At 42.1% G+C, this 7,500-nt stretch overlaps 1 protein-coding gene across 1 annotated transcript in view; it reads left to right on the top strand.

Moving 5' to 3' along the window:
- Positions 1–7,500, top strand: part of wnt6b (wingless-type MMTV integration site family, member 6b) — a 43,306-nt gene that overhangs the window by 191 nt on the left and 35,615 nt on the right. The window lies entirely within an intron of this gene.

The following is a 7,500-nucleotide window of genomic DNA, read 5'->3' as shown; positions in this document are numbered from 1 at the left end:
ACCACGTGTTGGAGGATAGTCCATAATCATAATAATGTCAAATGTGTCAGTTGTCGAAAATGAAAGATTGAATGAATGTTCGGTTAGCAGACGTCCTCTCTCGCCGGTCACCGCTTACTTTAATCACGTTCCCATTGCTTGACCAGACCTTACCGACATATCTCTATTTCATTTCACCCATATGTGTTGTGGCCATTGTCATTTTGTGGAGGCTATGTCAAATATTTTTGCTGTCTGTTCAGATTCAAATTCTTCTGTTGCCATGCATTCTCCAATGTCAATTATGCCATGCATTGGAGAATATTGTACCACTGAGGCAAATGTTTCAAAAAGTAGGCTATATATTCATCATATTGTGATAAAATAAATTAATTAGGCTATGGGCTAAAGAACACTATATTTAAACTGTTTAAGATTAGAAATAGCTTTCACATATGTATTATTATAGGCTACAGCAGATTCATTTAACAGCAATTAGGCTACAAGTAGAAATACAAATAATATTATATATTATTATAATATTTTATTATTAATTAGTATTAGTAGCTGTATTAATAATAATAGGGTAATACAATATATAATATATTGAATATACTGAAAAGTTACTCATAGAATAGAAAATGTATATAATAATAATAATAATAATTCTTATTATTATTCTCATTATTATTATTTATTAGATACATTTTCTATTCTATGAGTTACTTTTCAATATTGGACAGGATCCATGAAGTGTCACAATTTTATTCCTCATATGCGAGAGAGTGAGAGAACCATTACATTTTATTGAGTCTGGTTCCCAGGGCGAGAGAGTAAATGATGAGAATTTGGGGTCCCGCCTCTGGTTGAAAAAGTTGAAAAAGTAAAAGTCCTGATCTGGTTACACTGTGTCTGGTCAGTGAGGAGCTGCTGAATGATCTGCATCTCCTGGAGAGAGATGGAGGGACAGACAGACGTACAGACAGAGAGAGAGAGAGAGAGAGAGGGAAGAATTTTAAGTAAAGCCAGGGAACGGAGAGGTTATGAGAGGGGTGAGTCTGAGGAAGAGACTGAGGGAAATAGACAGAGGTGAGACAGAAGTGCAAGAAGGAGAGGAGGAGAGGAGAGATATGAGGAGGGTCAGAGTGAGGAATGTCAGGTGGCCCTGGAGGCACTGTGGATATGTCATCATAAAACAATCCGTTGGGCTCAGCACCGCAAGGTGTGTGACAGTCCGACAGACAGACACCAGATCTGTTGATAACACCCCCCTTCCTCTTCCTCTCTCTCTCTCTCTCTCTCTCTCTCTGTCTCTCTCTCTCTTTCTCATCATCTTCTTTTTACTTTTGTCTTTTAAGAAAGATTTCAAGAACGAGCCCTCTCTCTCATTTCTGCAAAGTAGTGACGTTTGAATGTTAAGCTTTGTATTTCTTTTTCTCTTTCTTCTTTTTTTTTTTACACCAGTGAATCGTCGACCTACTGTTCATTCATAACCCAGTCGAGGTCAGTGGGGGTAGCGGTGTCACAGAGGTTGTGTGGGTCTACTTGTATGCTCTAGCACGCATCGCAAATGCTCAAAGTATTAGTATTACTGTAAGTATTGCGTGTCTCAAATGGGTTGAGTTAACGGACTTAAATGAAATCATTCGTTTGTTGCTTTGTGCAAGCAATAGTGCTGTGGTTGTTACCAGGCCTGTATGCATGCCATGATTCTACTGTGGTTGTTACCAGGCCAGTATTCATGTGGTTGTTACCAGGCCTGTATTCATGTGGTTGTTACCAGGCCTGTATTCATGTGGTTGTTACTAGGCCTGTATTCATGTGGTTGTTACCAGGCCTGTATTCATGTGGTTGTTACCAGGCCTGTATTCATGTGGTTGTTACCAGGCCTGTATTCATGTGGTTGTTACCAGGCCTGTATTCATGTGGTTGTTACCAGGCCTGTATTCATGTGGTTGTTACCAGGCCTGTATTCATGCCATGATTCTACTGTGGTTGTTACCAGGCCTGTATTCATGCCATGATTCTACCATTCCTTTGTGCTCCAATTGGTGATTTATGCTGATTTTGTAATCCCAGGAAAATTGTTAAAATACAAAAAAAAATTATGACCATTGTAACAATATATTTCAATCCTATTCATCAGGTACATACAATGACATTTAGGCAACTTGATTTAACCATCCCTATTTTTGGCCATGTCAAAGGCAAACATTTTCAAAATGGTTAAATCCCATTAATAATAATAATAATAGGTCCCTAGGATAGAATCATTTGACATGGAGGGGGGGGGGGGGGGGGAGGACTGCAATATTTACCTATTATCTTACCTGTGTTTCCGTATGCGACAGACGATCAATCATTTGCATTAATTGTTTTCAAAAAGCCAAAAAAGTTGGACTGTAGGAAGGGAGAGAGTGAATCAGAATGGGGAGAAAAGTAGGGGCTCAGTCCTAGAACTGCAGTGGTACATCTGGTACCACAGATGCACATCATTATTAGGGGTGGGTATTACGGGTGTAACTCTATAACAGCGATACGATAACGATACGATACATGGTTACCTTGATTATATTTGAACACACCTTGACATGAACACAGAGAAAACACACATTTTTCGATAGACATGAAATATGGAATGGAGTAAAAGTAATATTTTCCTTTTTTCTTCTTAAATTGCTAAATACAACGCACAAGTACTTGGTATTGATACAATCGATTATTTGCATTGCAAAATGATTCATTACCAATTATTTGCATTGCAAAGCGATACAAAGTCAAACCACTGGTCAAACGATACGATTCTTGCTGTTTAATATTGATATACTTCTAATTCTTGAAATTAAACCGATTTTTCGATGCAGTTACTATATATCGTTACACCCCTAATGGGTATACATACATGTTCATTTTAGTTACATCTATTCACCGTCCAGGGAACTAGTACTTAAACGCTATATTTAGTTAAGCGCAAGGGCCCTATACTAGCCCCCCTCCTGTTTCGCTCTACACTAAATATCCTTGCCAAAATAAGCGATCTACAAGCTCACAGTGCATCACAATGCAGATCTGCTATTTTCACTGAAGTTGGCCTCAGAATAGGGATGCTAGGGGTTCAAGTGGGTAAAACAAAATGGTACAGGAGAGGAGAGTGACATCAGTCTTGGTAAAATAATTTAAAAAGTTCAGTTCCTTTGGAAGGGATAGATTCTATAGGGAAGATTTATGTGCTCATCATCTCCCCTTGTTAAATTCCCAGTTTGACACCATCACTTAAGTTGTCCCACAGGGCAACGTTATCCGATATGGTTATAGTCTGTAAAAGCTGAGTGTACACTGCCTGTTTCTATGGAATCACATCAAACACCTTCAAGGATTTGGTCTACTCAGCCTGGCTGGCTCGCTGGCGGACTGATTTGTCTGCCTGACTGACTGACTGACTGACTCACTAAATGATTGACTGGCTGACTGACTGACTGGCTCACTCAGTTATTCTCTTATATGCTGTCGCTTACGTGCACGCACGCCTGCACACGCACACGCACGCCTGCACACACACACACACACACACACACACACACACACACACACACACACACACACACACACACACACACACACACACACACACACACACTCTGGTGCAGCTGGGGTAAAGCCACACCTGTAGGTCAGTCCCCAGTCTGCCAGGACAATGATGCTCTCTGTTGAAAGCTGCTGGTCATACCATCATACATCTCTCTCTCTCGCTCTCTCTCCCTGCCTCTCCATTCTCTCTGTCTGATATACACTCTGAATACTTATCATCTAAAGACACATTGTCATTGAGAGGAGAGAGTGAGCAGGGGATAGAGAGAGAGGGGGGAGATGAAACACTGGTAGATACTGTCCTTTCAAAGCCTCTGCTGATTAGGGACTTCTAATCACTTGGCCTGGGAGCAGAGAGGAGAGCACAGCGCCTCACTGGAGTGTGGAATGCCTTTGCTCTCGTATACAACTTGTCACCACGGCACTCAGGAGGGCCATCTTCACGGTGTGTGTGTGTGTGTGTGTGTGTGTGTGTGTGTGTGTGTGTGTGTGGTATAGTGCAGACTTGGCTGGCAGCCTACTTGGAGTGTGCCACGAGCCCACAGGTGTACTGATCTCTCCCTCTGTTGTGTGTGTGTGTGTGTGTGTGTGTGTGTGTGTGTGTGTGTGTGTGTGTGTGTGTGTGTGTGTGTGTGTGTGTGTGTGTGTGTGTGTGTGTGTGTGTGTGTGTGTGTGTGTGTGTGTGTGTGAGTGCGTGAACACATTTACTCATATATGCATGCAAGCAAGCGTAGGAGATTGCAGATTAACCGTGAGCCATTCATGCCAGATTAGTTTGAATTGACACACACACACACACACACACACGCACACGCGCACACACACACATTGCCGTCGTTACCAGCAGAACAACACTTGGATATAACAGATCTTATCCGCTCAGCTTCACTAGAAAAGCATGTGAAGTTACATTTCTAATCTTTCTCCACGCTGACTCCCCAGCCTCCCCGTTCCATTATTTCTTCTTTGTGTCATTTCAGCCATGCTGTTTCTGTTGTGTTTAAGTATGTTTCGGAATGTTTTGCAGCCGTTCTTAAGTTTGAACAAAGCATCATGCATAACGATATTGAATAGTGTGCTTTTGGAGTCGTGATGTCTAATAACCACATTGGATGAAATCACTCAGGTTCTTTCTCCCATTTCCTGAAAAGTTACGGTTTTGGAAGGTTCCCCCCCCCGACATTGGATATAGCCCAAACTGGTCAAATCCAGAGAACAGAGTGAACAAACAGAGAAGGGTAGGGCGAGAGAGAGATATAAGAATAGAAAAAAAGAGGGAAGAGTAGAGGCACACGAGAAAAGAAGGGGAAAAGGAGAGAGGAGAGGGGGGGGGGGGGGGGAGACAGTCTAATCAAGACCAGGGAGATGGGAACAGATAAAGATTAAATAACAATGTGGTTTTGGCACCAGCCAGGGAACTGAATTAAACGTTTGTGTACGTGTGTGTGTGTGTGTGTGTGTGTGCGCGCTGTGCGTGTGTCGTGTGACACAGACCACTAAATGGTCCATCGTCCATCGTGTACATGTGTGTTGTCGGCGTGCGCATGTGCAAGAGTGACTGTATGCGTGTTGGTTTATGCATGTGTACAGTATGTTGTACAATGTCACGCAGCAGTCATTGTATTACGTGTGAGTATAGCAGCATATGTGCAGACTATACAGTGCGTGTGGCGCACAGCAGTCATTGTATTAAAGCTGCTATAAGCAATAATGTCACATTTTGAATGACCTTTTTATTTTTTTGGTATTTAGACAGCCAGCAATGGGTAGAACGCTCCCACAAATAATTGAGTCTCTGTGACACATCTAGGGGCCACCGGCCACAATCTGCATTCAAAGATTTTCCTAGAAGCTTTGTCATTGGTCGATTTGCCTGTCTGCTTCCTGATTGGTTAGTCATTGCGACCGGTCTTTTTTCGACCAATGACAAAGCATCTAGGAACATCTTTGAATGCAGATTGTGGCCCATAGATGTGTCACAGAGACTAAATTATTTTTGGGAGCGTTCTACCCATTGCTGGCTGTCTGAATAATCAAAAAAAATCTAATTAAAAGGGTCATTAAAATGTTGACATATTATTGCTTATAGCACGTGTGAGTACAGCAGCATACAGTATGTGCAGTCTATACAGTGCATGTGTCATTGTATTCAGTGGTGCAAAGTAACTACAAGTACATTTACTTAAGTACTGTACTCATTTTGAGGTATTTGTAACTTCCAAATATTGTACTTTAAATACTCCACTAAATTTATTTGACAACTTTAGTTACTATAGTTATATTTTTATTATAATTACAAAATATACAGTAACCACTTCAGCCCTATATACATTTCGGCCATTTGAAAATGGCACATCTACAAGCTCACAATTGAGTACTTTTTCCACCACTGATTAAATGTTGAGTCCTGGTAGAGACCGCAGCTCTGTGCCAGTGCACTGCGATCCAGAAATCACCACACTACTTAACAGTATGTTCTTTATGTTTCCTCTCCTCCCCAAAGAATTGCTCCTATTTGTAAGTAGTTTGTCTTGTTTTTTGCTTTGATCTTCATATTTATGTATCCTGTTTTCCTCATTTTCTCTCTCCATTTCTCTTCCCTATCCATGTACAGTATGTTTCACTTCAATGGGGGGGGGGGACGGGGGGGGACGACGACACACTGTACAACGAGTCCCAAGTTAAACCCCCGACCCTGTGGTTCCCCCCCGGGAACTTTTCACAAACAAAAGAGAGAGCCCACAATTATTTTCTTGTCTAAGAAACATTCATAATACAAAAAGATCTGACTATAACAAATCATTGTAAATTGCAGCGCAAAAAAGTATCGCTGTATTGTTTGGTTTGATTTATTCAAATGTGCGAAATCTGTACGAAAATACAGAAATACCAAAACAACATGTAAACCAAGTCAGACATGTAAGGGTCGGGACCCATTCGTGGGTCACAGACCAATTTTCAAGGGTTACGACACGAGTAAAAATACCATATTATTTTCATACAGTAAAAAAAAAATCTAAAGATTTTGTAATTATTTCATGTATATTTGTTTTTTATATATAATTGTGTTATGTTAAAACAAACAAACAAATTCCATAAATAAAAAAAAACTATATATTAAGAACTAGTGAAAATAGCCAATCTACAAGCTCGTAAAGTTGTGCACTTGTAGATCTGCTATTTTCACTAATTTTGGTCCTGGGGAGAGATCAAATTTCTCTTTTGGGTCACAGGCTAAAAGGTTTGGGAACCACTGGCCTAAGAGGCACCATCTTCAATAATACATTACTGTGCCTCAGTCCAACCCTGTGAATCCACTCACTCCACTGAGCTGACTGCCCCAGTCCAACCCTGTGAATCCACTCACTCCACTGAGCTGACTGCCTCAGTCCAACCCTGTGAATCCACTCACTCCACTGAGCTGACTGCCTCAGTCCAACCCTGTGAATCCACTCACTCCACTGAGCTGACTGCCTCAGTCCAACCCTGTGAATCCACTCACTCCACTGAGCTGACTGCCTCAGTCCAACCCTGTGAATCCACTCACTCCACTGAGCTGACTGCCTCAGTCCAACCCTGTGAATCCACTCACTCCACTGAGCTGACTGCCTCAGTCAAACCCTGTGAATCCACTCACTCCACTGAGCTGACTGCCTCAGTCCAACCCTGTGAATCCACTCACTCCACTGAGCTGACTGCCTCAGTCCAACCCTGTGAATCCACTCACTCCACTGAGCTGACTGCCTCAGTCCAACCCGGTGAATCCACTCACTCCACTGAGCCGACTGCCTCAGTCCAACCCTGTGAATCCACTCACTCCACTGAGCCGACTGCCTCAGTCCAACCCTGTGAATCCACTCACTCCACTGAGCTGACTGCCTCAGTCCAACCCTGTGAATCCACTCACTCCACTGAGCTGACTCCTCAGTCCAA

The sequence above is a fragment of the Electrona antarctica genome (assembly GCF_951216825.1).
Source record: "Electrona antarctica genome assembly, chromosome: 13".
Classification (NCBI taxonomy): Eukaryota; Metazoa; Chordata; class Actinopteri; order Myctophiformes; family Myctophidae; genus Electrona; species Electrona antarctica.
The sequence above is the reverse complement of the archived record's forward strand: the minus strand, read 5'-3'. Positions and strand labels throughout refer to the sequence as shown.